The sequence below is a fragment of the Monodelphis domestica genome, chromosome 8 (genome assembly GCF_027887165.1).
Source record: "Monodelphis domestica isolate mMonDom1 chromosome 8, mMonDom1.pri, whole genome shotgun sequence".
In the NCBI taxonomy this organism is placed as follows: Eukaryota; Metazoa; Chordata; class Mammalia; order Didelphimorphia; family Didelphidae; genus Monodelphis; species Monodelphis domestica.
This window is the reverse complement of record NC_077234.1, coordinates 254225894-254243883: the sequence shown is the minus strand read 5'-3', so window position 1 is coordinate 254243883 and position 17990 is coordinate 254225894. Positions and strand designations below refer to the sequence as shown.

Sequence of the window (17990 nt, the reverse complement as noted above, 5' to 3'; positions counted from 1 at the left end):
TGTAACTTCTAGTACCCACACTCCCTGTCAATTTGGCACCCAGACTGACTGAACTTTACAATCCCTAAAACAACAGCAAAGGTGTTCAAACAAGTGATCTGTGGAGTAGTTGTGCTGGCAGCCATTACAGGCTATTGGATTTATAACATTGTAATAAATAATAATAAATAACTATATTTGATTGGTAATTGATATCTAAATATGCAGGCAGTTATCTTATTTCTTCTGTCTCTCCCCCCCTCCCTCTATACCTCTTTTCCTCCCTCTTCTTCCCTTTTCCTCCCCTCCCTCCTTTCTTCTTTCTAAATCACTCAGGGTGAGTTTATGATGTTTCACATGAAATACTCTTTCTCTTCTTTATATTAAGTGAGGGGTCTATTTGGGGAAGACCAGAAAGGATAAAGAAGGTAAGAGGGTTGGGGATTTCCATAATACTACAGTGAGTCTTAGATTGGAGGATATTGGGATATAGTTAAAATTGAGAGGAATGTTCGATAAGTCTGGAAGTTCAGTCACTATCATCAACAGAACAAGTCAGAGAGATATCTGGACTATTGTCCTTCTTTCTTCTGCCTTCAAATTCACCGGAGACCACCACTCCTTTCTGTCTCCAAGGTTAAAAGAGAAAAAAACTCCTTCTTTCTTCCCTGATACAAGGCAACAGGTAACCAGGGTCCAGCCAGCAGTTGGCATTGCCTCCAACTATTTCTCCTGGTAACATTCCAAATAGAACCTCTCATTTGACTGACAGGTCACCACTCAACCACTGCTTCTGCCTCTTTGCATGCTTCCCAATTTCTCTCTTCCACAGTGGTGAATTTGAAAGAATGTAACCCTATAATCGCTCAAGTGGACAACCATAGAGGATATTTCTGCTAATGCATCTTGACAAATAAATGAGCAGAGATTGCAGTGGTTTGGCTGGCACTCACTGAAGTACATCCACGGTAATGGCAGATGGAGAACAATGGGTTTCTTTCAAGTTTGAGGCCACACATGTTCCACTTCTTCAGAAGAAAAGTTTCCACAACAAAATCAGAAGTGTCAAGAGATGTGAAGACTGGGCAGTTTACTTCCTTTTGCTGAGGCTGCTCATGGACTTGTTCCTCTGCTTCTGGCTCCTCGTGTGGCTTTCCTATTTGTCTGAAGCATATATTAGTCTCTGCACATGTTCTTGGCAGGTTAGCTCAATCTCTCTCAATTTCCCAAAGTAGAAATCTCTTTCCTTCTCCATGCCTTCAAGTGCAACTTTTAATGAATGTACCCATTCATTGAGCTGTATGACCTGGGTTTCTAATTCTTTCTCGGATTTGGAGGCTGATCGCCGGCTAGATGTGGTCCTTCTTGCAGATGAGGGACGAGGAGTAGATCCTGGTTTAGAAGCTGGACTATATTTTGAAGTATCTGCTGTTGCTGAGTTTGCATGATACAATTTCTTGGGTGAGTTAAAGATCTATTCTCTGGAGTCTGCTGGGGGAATTGCATTCTGACCTTGCTGAGCCTCCACAGGGTCATACTCCTTCCCATCATAGTTTGCATCATGGAACTGCTTAAACCACTGGATGAATCCAAGTTGTCCTGAAAGCACCCTTTCACTAGCTTCTCCACTGAAATGACCCTTATCAACATTCAGTCTTTTAAATGATGCTTGTAGAAGTTTAAAATTGTTATTTATGCTCCAATTTTGCTTGAAATTTTACTTTCTTCAAACTAACACAGCCGGGGAATAGCATGTCCTTGAACTGGCAATAGGCTGCTCCTGAACAAAGCTGTCCCACTTTTGTGTAGTTTAAAGATATTATGTCATTCACCCATGCAATGATGAGTGCAATGATGGGTCTGCTCATAGTCTCTTGAGTTATTGAGGTATATGCACATTGACTTCCATTCCCCTGAGGAATGTGGCACTGCTTATCTGCTGCTGTCTTCACCTTCCCTCCACTGACAGCTGGAGGATTTGTTTTCTCCACCCACCCAAGGTCTACCTAGATGATCCACCCCTGCTGCCCCACGTGACCCTCTGCTATTGCCACAGCCATTTTTTTTTTAACCCTTGCCTTCCATCTTGGAATCAATTCTGTGTATTGACTCTAAGGCAAAAGAGCAGTTAGGGCTAGGCAATGGGGGTCAAATGATTTGCCCATGGCCACACAGCTGGGAAGTGTCTAGGGCCAAATTTGAACCTAGAACCTCCCATCTCTAGGCTTGACTCTCAATCCACTGAGCCACCCAGCTTCCCCCTGCCACAGCCATTTCAAGAATCTTCAGAAGAAAATTATAGTGAGGAGATGAGATAATGCAAAGCTCTCATAATAACATGAATAAATTCAAACACCAAGAAAGTTCAGTAAAAAGGGGGGCAGGGATTTTAAAACATTATCAAAGAAGCCAAACATACTTGAAAAGCCTTCCCAGATTCATTGTAAACCCCAAAATACACCTGCAGAACCATAAAATAAAAATCTCCCCTGCACTAACAAGATAAACAGATAGAAAATTTCTACTGTCATCTTTAATAATGACAGTGATATAGAAGAACAAAGTGAATAAGAAAAGGAATATTTCTATAATCGCACAGAAGAGAGGTTGTATAAATAGTCTGCACTGTCTGAAGATAGCAATAGAGATGCTGATTTCTTCACTGGTAAAATTAAGTGGGACAGAAAGAAGGAAAATAGTTGTTGTTCTTCAATTAAGGACCAAAAGACTCTCAAGAAAGCACTTCCTAAAAAGAAAAGTTTGAGACTCTGAAGAGTGTGGAAAAAATGAGGGCAACTACAAAAGCAAGGAGACTAGAATCAACATTTTTTTCCTTCTTTATCTGAATCCAGAAGGAAAACAAGAAATGTCAGAGAATATCCTCCTAAAAATGGAATTCCAGTATTTCAATAAAATGAAACTCAGATCAAGAAACACCTTGACAGGAGTGTATATACAAAGCCTGAAAATAAGAAGTCACAGTTGCATCAGGCCCTTTATCCTTCTTGGGAAGCAAGCCAGAAATGAGAAGAACAAATGTCTAAAATTCTAGTATTTCAAGGAAAAAAATGTCTGATGATAACTAGTACCTTTTATGTGTGAATTGTTGCATTCGTTTAGAGTTTCCCTATTTTTGTATATCTGTATTAGATACTTTTTGCTTTTTTTTTGAATATTTTTCTTTTGAATACTTTAAGGAGGGAAGGATTTTTAAGTATTTATTATGTTTTAATTCTAGTAGTTCTGTAATTAAATTTGGGTATATGTGGTGTACATCTGCTGACTAAATTACATTAAAAAATAAAAAATGACTGTAATGATGCCTGTATGAAAATTAAATATTGTGTTCTTGAAAAGTAAAAAAAAAATTTCAAACAAAAAGGTCCATGAGAATTTAATTTCATAATATCTTCTTATATGTAGCTGATATTAAACAGGACAGGGAACTGAGTTAGGAACTCCTGAATTTCTGTCATCTCTGACACTTATTAGCTATGTGATCCTTGTAAAGTCACTTTAATCTCTACCTTATTTTTCTCAACTATAAGATAATGTTGATAATAATATCTATCTGGAAGTATGATCAAATGAGATAACAGTTTAAAAAATAACTTAGCACAGTGCCTGGAAGATAAGTAATGCCACACAAATGCTTATTTCCTCACTTGTACAAAGAAGATATGTTTACATATTTATGATAAACTATTGATTTTTCTTTTATTTGTAAATAAAAATATCAGCTGACCAAACAGATGTCAATAAGTCAGTAGATAAATGAAAGAGACAGACAGACAGACAGACAGAGAGAGAGAGAGAGAGAGAGAGAGAGAGAGAGAGAGAGAGAGAGAGAGGAGAGAGAAAGGGATGGATGAATGGATGGATGAATAAAGCATAGATACTATTACATTCCTACCAGATATCAAATTTAATTTAAGACTAGACAGGGAGAATTCACAGTAAGTACAACAGAATGAGTACTGAATGAACACCATGAGTTCATCAAAGTGAAATTCTGTCAGTTTCTGGATCTCTCTACAAATATCTGTGCTAGACAAGTTCCTCTAAAATTATATTCCTTTTCCCCTCTAAAAGTATGTTCTTGCCATGATGTTCTACGTGGATATCACTGTACACACACATACACACGTGCACACACACACACATGTATGTTCATGTGTTACAAGTTCTTTCCAAAAATAATCCAGAGGAAGGGAAGATGAAGGGGTAGTGGGAAATGGCTGAACTTTACTGTCATTGGACTTGGCACAAAGTAGAAATAACCTCCACACTCAGGTATAGACATCTATCTTACCTAACAGGGAAGTAAGAAGTTGAAAGGAAACAAAAAAAGAGAGAATAGACAAAAGGTAAAGGGTGGGAGCAAAGTCTACTCTGATTCAGCTAAAGTTAAAAAGGGCTAGCAATAAAGATCTCGGATGAAGCGAAAGTTAAAATTGACCTAATTGATGAGAACTTAGTCAGATTTACAAGTATTCAAAGCATTTTCCAATTTCCAAATGTTCAAAGAATATGGACAGTTATTTTTTCAAATGTATAAAATAAAACTATATTCAGTAATATGAAAAATGCTCCAATTAACTGTTGATTAGATAAATGCAAATTAAAACAACTCTGAGGTACCACGTCATACCCATCAGACTGGATAGCATTACAAAAAAGGAAAATAAAAATGTAGGGAAATTGGAAATGGAAATGGAGAGAATGTGGAAAAATCAGGACATTAATTCATTGCTTGTGGAGCTACAAACTGATGCAAACATTCTGGAGAGCAATCTGACATTTTAAAGGAAAATGTGAGCTAAAGAACTGGTTAATTAGAAATATAATGATGACCAATAGAATAAATATGTAATAGTTCAGTGAACTTCTCCTCCCTGATTTTATTAAGTACAGCTGTTAAACTAATAGAAACCTGACCTTACTGTTTGGGAAGTCAACAAATTAGATATGAATGAGCAATCCAGTTGTGTGAAGAAAATATGACTCTCTGTATATGTATAAAAATCCATGGAGTGTGGCAACAATAAAAATGTTAATTAATTTATAAAGACCAGGAAACTAAAGAATAAGAAAACAATACTGACAATTTAAAGAGCAAACAATAATTAGAATAGTGTGTCTAATTGTTTTAAATGAACATAGCAAAATTTGATAATGATGAAATGGAAATTAAAAGAAAAAATAGGTTAGGAATAAGAAAAAAAGATTTTCTAGAAAAGGCTGAAAAAATAGTGCTACAAAAATGGAAGAAATACAATTTACAAACAAGCAAATATTATTCAAGTAGGAGGAGCTAACACTGTTACATTGTCATTCTAATACATTTCAACTGTGCTTCAATGCAGTAAAGTTGAGAAGGTGAGAGAGATTATCAGATAAAGTCCTAGCTAATGACTCCTAAAAAAGAGGATTGCAATATTACCACTAGCATTAAAAAGAAAAGATTCATTTAAAATAAACTGAATGCATGTATAAAAGTAAAATTTTCATATAAAAATGTATGTGGGTTCTTTGAAAAAAATGACAACGCCCTCCCTCCCCAATGATAGAGCTAAATCTATATAACGCACCCTCACTTTATTAAATATCACATAGCATTCTCATCATATATGGCTTACCCTAAGGAAGCATGCAGTGTTATGTCAGTCTTCAGGGAAAAGAAATGAGTAAACCTGACAAAATTTCTAGGCTAATGATCTATCCAGAAATATCCAAACAGTTCCCATTAAGCAAAATTTCTGAAGTAAACCCTCTATAAAGAAAGCCAGGTTTGAAATATGTAGCCAGGGAAGTGAAGAGTCAGAATATCTCGCAGAAATCAGAGTAATAACCTTCTATGAACATTGTGAAGTAGCTATCTTTGCAATAGTGCTCTTAGCTTGGCAGGAGCCACACGACGCCTGATAATCATCCTACAGTACACATATGTATTAATACAAAAACCAATGTCCTAAAACACGTTATTACACATTAAAGTTCCTGGAAATGGCACCCAAAATTATTACCATAGCTAAATGTCACAGGAAGAACTCCAAAATATCTCAAGACTTAAAGTGGCTTTTATCCTGGTCTCTATTCAAAAAGTTTATCTTATTCTCCTTTTTTCCCTTTCTGTGGTGTTTGGCAGCAGATTTGATAGCAGGTCCCTTTACAACTCTCTGAAGCTATCTATTTTAAGATACTTTTGTGCCTTCTTGAGCTGTGAGATGTAAGGTGCACTAGGAGCCAAGATAGGCACAGTATATCTTTTAAGCATAATTTGTATCTATCATCCTCTACTTATAGGGTTCCGGAGGGAGTCCTATAAGTCCTCCAATACCTAAGAAAGAAATATTTGCCTTCCTGATCACTTAATTTGCCTCTACTATTCATGTTCCAAACCACGAACCTAGCAGTCATATTAGATGTCTATTGTTTGCTTGCTCCTTCCTCCTCTTCATTCAAAACAATTGGCAAGCTCAGTCCTTTCATATTCCGTATTCATTATCTACCAATTAGTCAATATTCTTGCTGCCAAAATCCCTTTTCCAAGTACTGCTGATTTCACACAGAGATGACCGATACCTGCTTATGCTTTTAAAACATTCTTCATTTTCCACAATTACAGCCTTTAGTAATTTGGTTTTCTAGCTCTGTATGAGAGTAAATTTTAGTACCTCAATTCGATGTAGACTCTAAATGATCACTCTATTGCAAATATTAATAATATCAAAATGGGTTTTGACCAATGATACATGGAAAATCCGGTGGAATTGCTTATTGGCTATAGAAGTGAGGAGGGAGATAGGGAGGGATAGAAAATGAATTCTATAACAATGGAAAACTGTTCTTAATTAATTAAAAAACATTCTTCACATGTGACAATCACAACCTTCAGTAGTTTGATTTCCTAACTCTGTATGAGAGTAAATTTTAGTTTCTCAATTAGATAGTAGAAATATTTGTTAATTTAGTGTAACTGAAAATGTGATAAATATAAATTTCATTATTTCAAGATAGTTTGTTGAATATAAGAGTATAATTAGATAATATCAGATATAATAACAATATTTCATTTTGGTTTTAACCTTCAGTTTGAGATTAAGTTTTCTTGAGTATTTTTCTGTAAGTTTCTTTTCAACAAAAATAAAAGTATTGCTGTTTAAAAGTAATAAACAATATATGTGTATAATTAGAATTTTTCTCCCCAGGACTCTCCTACCCAGCATCCCATTTGTGTCTCCACATTGAGTGCAAACATTGCTTGCATAAAGTACAATATAGTTCTGGTTGACCCCGCCTCTCTCTCTCTTCCTCTGATCCCAGCTGTGAAAGCTGGCTTTGAGCCAGGCAGGAGAATTTACTCATGTGGTCTTATTTTTGTTAAATAATTAGTTTTTATACTTTTATTTTTTATTCCTTCTACTTCAAGTGATTATTAATGAACTTTATAAAATTAATTCTTGGAGTAATTGATATTGATTTAAATCTTACATTTTTGGCAACATGAAATCTGGAATTTAGGACCCTTACTCATTTCTTTCCTGTTGCAAGCTTTTTGCCTTTTCCCTCCAGGGAAGTCTATTCAGAGTTTTTTTTCTCTGTCTGCACTCATCTGGCTGCACCCATCTTCCTGCACCAGTGTTCCTTGCTGCTGACCCAGAGCACTGCAGATTCTCTCTGCTCAGAAGTGAGAAGCTAAGTAGCTGGCCCCTTGCCTCTTGGTGTGGCTATACCCCTCCCCATGTGGGTCTCAAATGGGCAGTAGTCAATTGAATTTCCAGCTTGGAGCTGAAATGGCTTTTTAGAACAGCTGCAGCCTAGAAGTACAACATGGATGTGTGATGAGTGGGAGATCATGGGTCTCTACCATGCTGCCCACCCCCACCTAACCCCACCCCCATTAAGCTCCCAAATTGATTTTAAACTAGCAAGGTGGTTTCCATGCTCCTGGCTGTGAGAGTGGGGAGAAAGCTTTTGTTTTTTCTTTTAGCTAAAGCCTTTCAGCCACCCTCCATTTTTTAAACTAAGAGGGGCATGTCTAAGAATGGTATTGGAAACAGCTTTTGTTCCCAGAGAACTTTACTGAGTTTAAACTGTTTAATACTTCAGAATGGTTTTATTAAGCGCTGTTCCTGTGAGGGCTCTTATTCATAGCATATTTTCTCCTCAAGAAAAATCAACAAAAGGTTACCTTGATTAAACTACAGACTCAAATAGACAGCACTGAGAAACACTTGAGTAATTTCAAAATTTAGAAGGAAGATTCCCCTTCATTCAAATCTGCCTATAGTATGTCTCAAGCTGAATACATACTCTCTCATCTTGTTCAGCTCTTGCAAGTCTAGGGCTCGACTCTACCCTCTCCCCCTATTGTTCGATTTTTCCATCTCTCCCAAGTGCCCTCTCCAGTCCCATCCAGTCCCCACTCCTTCCTCTCCCCACTTCTGCCCCTGCCAGATATCCCTTTACTCTGACAATTCCTCTTCTTCCCCGTCTCAGCCTTTCCCTCCTCTTCCTCTAGCCTGCCCTGCCCCCTCCCTTGTCCAAGACCATCCCCCTACTCCTTTCCCATGACCACAACCCTGGCCCCAGCCCTGCCTCTATTCCTCCCACCCTGCCTCCCCACCCCCAGACCAATCTTCCCACTTAGCTCATCTACTCTTCCCCCTTCCCTCCCCTGATCCATGGCAACACGAAAATTCAACCAAGAAGCAAAAATCACAAATAACTAAGTTAAAGGCCTATTTACTTTAAGGGAAGTAGCCATCTCCAATAAAACTGGAGATGTGGTGTCCTTAAGACACTACACTCTTTATGCCCCAATATATTGAAGATTTAAGCAAAATACCCTTATTTTGAAGATGAGCCTATTAGAGTTATTAAAAAGGTTGAAAACATTTGTTGTACATATGATCCTTCATGGCAGGATATGGAAAATTTGCTCTAAACTTTTTTTAACAGAAAGAGAAAAAAACAAAATCATCTCTCTTGTCAATTATGCCCAAGGTAGGAAGCAATTCACTGACCCCAGGAAGAACCAAGATGGTGCCCCAACAATGAGCAAGACTTCTTAAAATTATGCCAGTCTAGAGAGGCATTACTTACAACAATGAGAACTTGCTCTGATAGGCTTGGAACATGGTCAAAGATTAAAAATATTAAGTGCAAAAAAAAAAACACCCAGTTTTTGGATGGTCTGATTGAGCTGGGAGGTAGATATAGGGACATGTATCTCTCCAGAAAAAGGGATGTTAGACAAATACATAAACAATTCATTAAACATTGTTGTAAAGTGGTTAAAAACTACTTTAAGACTAGCTGACTGAATTGACCAATTTTAGGAGGAACAGGATTTTGTAGACTGTGGATCTCTTTCTATGGGAAAATCACTAATTCTCTTATAGCTCTGACAAAAAATTCAGTCCCCGAAGCTCTTAAATTAGAGGTGGAACAATTGTAAATTCTTTCAAATTAAAATAGGGTACCCTGTCTACCCCTGCTCTAGACATTCCAGATTACAAAAAAGACATTTACTTGGCATGTACATGAACAGAGAGGGATATATTCAACTGTTTTAACTAAAACTTTAGAACCTGTTCAGCATTCAATTGCTTATTATTCAGCTCAGCTGGACCCAGTAGCTTCTGGAGCACCGCCATGTCTTAGAAGTGTAACTGCCACAGCTTTTTGGTAACTAAATCTGCTGATTTAGTCTTGGGAAGCCCATTAACCCTAATATGCCCACATGAAGTTGAAGCATTATTACTAAGACATAGAACTCAGGCATTTTCTGATCAAAGACTCATTAGACATGAGGTAAACGTGTTAGGTAATGAGAATATTACCTTAAAATGCTGTATAGTTCTTAATCCTGAAACCTTGCTTCCTGATTTACCAGTCTCAGGAGAACCATTGCACAGTTGAGAATATTTAGTGTTCATGGCTGAAAAACCTTGAGATAAACTCCTGGACACTTCTTTAGACAACACAGACTTATTCTTATTCACTGATGGTTCTTCTTTCACAAGGGATGACATATGCTATACTGGAGTTATTACACTGCCCTTAAATATAAGTGCTCAAGATGTAGATCTTATAGCTTTAAAACATGCCTATATAATAGCCAAAGATAAGAAGGCAACTATTTACACAGATTTTATATATGCATTTGAAATATAGCATGCAGTGGGTATGCTATGGCTTCTTAGAATGCGTTTTAGCTGTTTCACTACTATTTTTTTTAAAATAAAGCTGTTACTTGGTTTAAAAAAAATATGAACACTCACACTGTGGATCATGGCCAAGATAAAAGGGCATAGATCTTATTTTTGAGTGAGAAACCTTTGTATTGTGCCTCTGCTTGGCTAACACAGTATATCATGGAATGTGCACTATGAATTTTTAATTTCTTAAAATTTTTATCATTGTTTTTCCTTTTTTTGTGCAATAGGATATTTTAATTTTCTTTCCTCTCTTATTTTTTGTACATGTAGTTCAAGCAGCCAATATGAATGTTTTTTTTTTATTTTCCACTAATATAAATTTACAATATTCATTAGCCCTAATAATAACACATACCCAAAAGCTTTAGACTATGGAAACGTGCCATTGATTATTTAATATTATGGGACTTTGACTAACAATTGTGTCTGATTTCAGAAGAAGGGAGCCCAAAAGAGCCATTGTACAGTGCTAAGAAACATAAGTTCAAGAAGACCAACCCATTCCCGTAAGATTGATGAGAATCTGGGCCAAGACAGAGCACTTGTTTCAGGTTCAAGGAAGTGGCTGTTTGACATCAGATGCAGGATTTCCCCAGATCAGACAAAGTACTTCAGTTTGACTGCCATTTTTGGCTCCCTTATCCCTATAAGTGAAGGAAAAATCAGATTAGGGAATGCTATTTCCCTTTTGCTTCAAAGTCTAGTCCCTTTTCTCTCTTTCATAGTATGGCAATTTTCTGTAGTCCTGGCTGCTGATTGGGTAAATGCATATTGCTGCACTGGTCCTACAGGTATATGGGACATAAATCACTTCATTGGGCCCTGATTCTAGGTCCTATTCTTGCTTAATCTCAATCTTACTCAGAATTTTTATATATAAGGTGATTTTGATTTTTTCCTTTCTTCTATTTTTTTTTTACTTTAACAATTGACTCATGTACCTCATAACTCAGTCATGTATCCCAGGGTGATCCAGGTTTTGGTCAACACTCTCCTTGGGGGGGGGTTGTATTATTATCCTATAGTGCAAAGTTTGATATCTTTTAGAGACATTTTAGGCTAAGAAACTCACTAACTCCCAAAATCAAGAAAGTGAACTCTTTAGAGAAGGCACCATGAAGATACCTGCAGAAACTACACACTGCACCAAAAGATCCACAGTGAACTTTGGGATGTAGTGAATTGAAATGTGGGGGCACTGAATATATTTATTTTGAATGTTAGCTCTTAAGTCAAATGGGATTTCCCCCAATGTGCTTTTTGACAATGTGTTTAGCAATCATTGGTTTTGTTCTTTCTCTTTTATTTCCCTATTATCCCCAAAGTATTGTAATTTCTCCTTAGAAAGTATAATATTGTATGTACCTCTAGTTAAGGATCTTTAGAGATATAAGTGGTTATGAATAATGATTCATTGGGGAAACTAGGCTTGTAAATCTAGGAAATTTGTACATGCTTTTCCCCAATGGAACCACAGGGGGATTGTGCAATTAGAATTTTGCTCCCCAGGACTCTCCTACCCAGCATCCCATTTGTGTCATGCTGAGTGCAAACATTTCATGTATACATAAGTAGGATATAGTTCTGGTTGACCCCACTCTCTCTCTCTCTCTCTCTCTTCCTGTAGTGAAACATATTTTCTGAGGTCACAATTTACTCACCCACTCTTATATCTACAATAATTTATATCTTCCACTATTTTACTCACTACAGTTTATGACCCCTACTCTTTTAAATGCCACAATAGCCAATGTGCAATTCCACTGAGATTTACATGGTCATTGATCATCTATTTCCATAGTATGTAATACATTGTTGATGGAGTTGTGAAATGATCCAACCATTCTGGAGGGCAATTTGGAGCCCTCCCCAAAGGACTCAAAAATCATATATTCTTTGATTTAGCAATATCACAATTTGGTCTGTATCTCAAAGTTTTGTTTTGTTTTGTTTTGTTAGGATAGATTTTAGGAAAGAAAATAAGTTGACAGAGTAAGCATACAGGAATGAATGAAATGCTGTAAGTCAGAGCAACCCTTGGAATCTGGGGCACTAGCATCTTGGGAGCTTAACTGCCATTTGGGAGCTGGATCCAGACTCCGGGATCGAGAGCACTTCTAGGACCCAGCTTTGAGCTCCCAGAGATATCTGTTTTTTTCCAGTGAGGAAACTAACAAGATCCTGATATTCCTCAAACTTGTGACACTGCTTCTACTCTTGAGAAACCAAAGAGCAAGAAAGGATGGACCAGAACTAATTAATTTAGCCTTGAAGAGACTTTGCTCTCAACAGGGTAGATGTGGCCACACCCTAAATCTGACTTCTCCTTTACTCTGATTCTAATCTAAAGACTATTTCTTTCTTGAGGTTTAGCCTAGAAATTAGATCAGTTAGCAAGGGGACATTAAGATCAGAGAGTGTAGATCATGTAACCTTGGCTCATCCAAGGATCAAAGATACCCTGCAAAGGGTCAGATTTTGAGGGAAAAGGTAGATTTTATTAGTTGATATCCCCAACAATAAACCTCAACTCGCCTTCCCAATCCCTTCCTTGATTATTATATTAAATAAACCTTGTTACCTGAAGACATCACAGTAAGATTTGATTACAACTTGCCTGAGGCAGAGAGAGAAGTCATTTTTGCTCTCTGGCCCTGGGGAAAACATCTTCCCAGACTAGGTTAAGCAAAACCGTAGTCAACTGATATATACCATCTTTTAGGGTGTTTTACCCCCCACCTTTTAGTTTTGTTTTAATGGAAAGGACTTTGTACAAAAATGGTTGAACAAATTACAGGATATAATTGTGATGAAATACTATTGTGTAATAAGAAATGATGAACAGAATATTTTGGGGAAAATATAGAGACTTGCATGAATTGCTGTAAAGTGAAATGAATAGAACCAGAAAAAAATGTATACAGTGACAGCAATGATTTTTTTTGATAAACAAATGTAGAGTAGTAAATCAATGGAATAGGTAAGGCAATCAACATTCAGTATTAAATGAACAAAGTAACTTTGGGGATATACCCAGAGAACTGATCTTTTGGGTAATACCTTACTATTTGACCAACACTGTTTGGGGAAACTGGAAAAAATATGGTAAAACTAAGCACCCACCAATATGTCACACCATATACAATGATAAAGTAAAAATGAATACATCATCTGGAAATAAAGGGTGATATAATAAACAAATAAGACATACTTGTCAAACATATATAAAGGAAGAATTTATGACCCTTGGATTTGTTAAATTTGTTAAATGCCTAATCTATGGGAGAATTTCTGAACAAACAAACAAGCAAAAGACATAGAGAACATTACCAGAAATGAAATAAATGATCCTGATTACAATAAATAAAAAAAAAGTTTTGAATAAACAAAACATTACAACTCAGATTAGAATGGAAACAAAACATTAAAAAAATGTAGCAATATTTTCTATTAAACATCTTTTCATGAATATGTAGAAAATATAATCAAATTTATAAGAACACAAGTCATTCCCCAATTGATAAATGGTGAAAGGATATGAATAGGCAATTTTCACATAAAGAGGGTAAAACTATATTTGTCAAATGAAAAATTATTTGAATCACTATTGATTAGAGAAATTAAAATTAAAACTACTCTAGGATACCACTTCACACCTATCCAATGTACTAACTACCAAAAAAAAGGAAAATGGTGAATGACAAAAAAAAAAGGTAAATGGTAAATGTTGGGGAGGATTTTGGAAAATTAGAATGCTAGTTGGAGAGCAATCTGGAACCATAACAAAAGGGCCACAAAACTATCCAGAATTACCATTATTACGTCTGTGGAGCAAAAAGAGAAAAGATAAAGGAAATATGCAAAAATATTTATAGTAACTTTTTGTAATGGGAATCAATTAGAAATTGATGGGATGTCAATCAATGGAGGAATCATTATTCAAGTTGTTGCAGATCTTTGTAAAGAAATGCTATTGAGCCACAAGAAATAGTGAATAAGATGAATTCTGAAAAACTTGGAGACATATGAATTCATGCAAAGATAAATGAATAGAACCAGAAAAGAATACTTTATACAGTAACAGAAATACTATATGACCATCAAATGTGATGATCTAAACTATTCACAGCAGTGCAAATTTTCAAGATAACTATAAGGGAATCATGATGAAAAATGCTATCCACGTGCACAGAAAGAACTGTGGAGTGTAAATATATATCAAAACATATGATTTATCACCTTATTTCCTTCATGAATCCTCTTTTACAGCATGAGGAATATAGAAGTATATAATGCATAACAGCAATGGTATAACCTCTATTAGAATATTTGCCATCTCAAGGAGGTTGGAGGGGAGAAAAGGTTGGGAGGGAGAGGAAATGTATTGCAGTATGTTAGATAACAGTTCTTAAAATTATTTCTATATGTATTTTAAAAATAGAAAACTAAAAAAAGACAGAAATTTCATGTAAGCACAATAATCTTTTCTAATATATTTTCATACATATGTTTAAAAATAAAGTACACTGTTCAGCACACATCTTCAAATGATTTTGCCCAAACATCCCCGATTTCAGTTTTATGAAAGCCCATCTATTTCTATATTTTCTAGTGTTTTTAATAGGAATAAGTGTTGTATTTTGCCAAAGGCTTTTTTTTATCCATTTATTGAGATAATCATTTGATTTCTGTTGGCTTGATTAAAAAAATTATTTAGTCAATTTAGAACATTATTCCTTGGTTATAAGAATAATATTCTTTCCCTCCGTCCCCTCCCCCAACCTCTTCCCATAGCCAATGTGCAATTCCACTGGGTTTCACATGTGTCCTTGATCAGAATCTATTTCCATGTTGTTGATGTTTGCACTAGGATGATCATTTGGAGTCTTCATCCCCAGCCATATGCCCTTAATCCATGTAATCAAGCAGTTGTTTTTCTTTGGTGTTTCCCTCTGAATGTGCATAATGTTCTTTCTCTTAGATCCCTCCAAGTTGTTCAGGACTACTGCATTGCCACTAATGGAAAAGTCCGTTACATTTGATTGTACCACAGTTTATCAGTCTCTGTGTACAGTGTTCTCCTGGTTCTGCTCCTCTCACTCTGCATCACTTTCTGAAAGTTGTTCCAGTCTCCATGGAGTTCCTCCACTTTATTATTCCTTTTAGTCCATCACCAACACATACCACAATGTGTTCAGCCATTCCCCAATTGGAGGGCATCCCCTCATTGTCCAAATTTTTGCCACCAGAAAGAGCACAATTATGAATATTCTTGTACAGGTCTTTTTCCTTATTATCTCTTTGGGGTACAAACCCAGCAGTACTATGACTGGATCAAAGGGCATACAGTCTTTTAGTGTCCTTTGGGCATAGTTGCAAATTGCCTTCCAGAATGGATGAATCAATTCACAACTCCGCCAACAGTGCCTTAATGTCCCAACTTTGGACATCCCCTGCAACATTTATTACTTTCCTTTACTGTCATGTTAGCCAATTTTCTAGGTGTGAGGTGATACCTCAGTATTGTTTTGATTTGCATCTCTCTGATTATAAGATATTTAGAACACTTTTTCATGTGCTTATTAATAGTTTTGATTTCTTTGGCTGAAAATTGCCTATTCATATCCCTTGCCCATTTATCAATTGGGGAATGGCTTGATTTTTTGTATAATTGTTTTAGCTCCTTATAAATTGAGTGATTCGACCTTTGTCAGAGATTTTTGTTATGAAGATTGTTTCCCAATTTGTTGCTTCCCTTCTAATTTTGATTGCATTGGTTCTGTTTGTAGAAAAACTTTAATTTAATGTGATTAAAATTATTTTAAATTTTGTAATATTTTCTAGCTCTTGGTTGGTCTTAAAATGCTTCCTTTCCCAAAGATCTGGCAAGTATACTATTCTGTGTTCACCTAATTTACTTATAAGTTCCTTCTTTATGTTCAAGTCATTCATCCATTCTGAATTTATCTTGGAAGTGAGATGTTGACTTAGACCTAATCTCTCCCATACTGTTTTCTAATTTTCCCAGCAGTTTTTATCAAATAGTGGGTTTTGGTCCCCAAAGCTGGGATCTTTGGGTTTATCATAGACTTTCTTACTGAGGTCACTTACCCCAAGTCTATTCCACTGATCCTCCCTTCTGTCTCTTAGCCAGTACTACATTGTTTTGATGACCAGTGCATTATAGTACATTTTTAAGATTTGGTACTGCAAGGCCACCTTCCTTCTCATTTTTTCTCCATTATTTCCCTTGATATTTTTGATCTTTTGTTTTTCCACGTAAACTTGGTAATTGTTTTTTTCTAATTCAGTAAAAAAGTTTTTTGGTACTTTGATGGGTATGGCACTAAATAAATAAATTATTTGGGTAGAATTGTTGTTTTTATTATGTTAGCTCATCCTACCCATGAGCAAGTAATGTTTTTCTAATTATTTAGATCTAGTTTTAATTGTGTGGATAGTGTTTGTAGTTGTGTTCATATAGTTTCTGTGTTTGTCTTGGCAGATAGATTTCTAAGTATTTTCATATTGTCTATAGTGATTTTAAATGGAATTTCTCTTTCTAACTCTGGCTGCTGGGATGAGTTGGAAGTATATAGAAATGCTGATGATATATGTGGGTTTATTTTGTATTGTGTAACTTTGCTAAAGTTTTTTATTATTTCCATTAGGTATTTTGTTGATTCTCTAGGATTCTTTAAGTAGACCATCATATCATTTGCAAAGAGTTATAGCTTGATCTCCTCATTGCCTATTTTTATACCTTCAGTTTCTTTTTCTTCTCTAATTGCTACTGCTAGTGTTTCTAGTATAATGTTAAATAATAGAGGTTATAATGGGCATCCTTGTTTCATTCCTGATCTTATTGGGAATGCTGCTAATTTATTTCCATTGCAGATGATACTTGCTGATGGTTTTAGATATATGCTGTTTATTACTCTTAGAAAAGGCTCTTGCATTCCTATACTTTCCAGCTTTTTTCAACAAGAAGGAGAATTCTATTTTGTCAGTAGCTTTTTCTGCATTTATTGAGATAATCATATGATTTTTCTTGGTATGCTTGTTGACATGGAAAATTATGTTGATGGTTTTCCTAATATTAAACCATCTTTGCATTCCTGTTATAAATCTTACTTGATCATAATGGATGATTCTCATGATCACTTGCTGGAATCTTTTTGCTAATATTCTATATAAATTTTTGCATCTATGTTCTTTAAGGAGATAGGTCTGTAGTTTTCTTTCTCTGTTTTTGCCCTGCCTGACTTTGGAATCAGTACCATACTTGTGTCATAAAAGGAAATGGGTAGAACTCCTTCTTTGCAAATTATGCCAAATAGTTTGTATTGTATTGGGATTAGGTGTTTTTTGAATGTTTGTTAGAATTCACTTGGCCTTGGGGATTCTTTTTTAGGGAGTTTCTTGATGATTTGTTCAATTTATTTTTCTGAGTGGGATATTCTTCTCTTATTCTAGGAAATTCATATTTTTGTAAATATTCATTCATATTACCTAGATTGCCGTAAGTATTGCAATATAATTGGACAAAATAATTTTTAATGATTGCCTTAATTTCCTATTCCTTAGAGGTGAGCTCTCCCTTTTTATCTTTGATACTGTTGATTTGGTTTTCTTTTTTCTTCTCTTTTTTCTTTTGTTTTTTCTGTCCTTTTTTCATTAAATTGATTAGTACTTTTGTCTATTTTATTCATTTTTTCAAAATATTAGCTTCTAGTCTTATTTATTAATTCAACAATTCTTTCACTTTTGCTTTTATTAATTTCT

General features: G+C 35.6%; 1 pseudogene; it reads right to left on the bottom strand.

The window, feature by feature from the left end:
* Positions 1-875: 875 nt before the first annotated feature.
* LOC100029324 (microtubule-associated protein RP/EB family member 2-like) lies at positions 876-9641 on the bottom strand (annotated as a pseudogene).
* Between the last annotated feature and the right edge of the window lie 8349 nt (positions 9642-17990).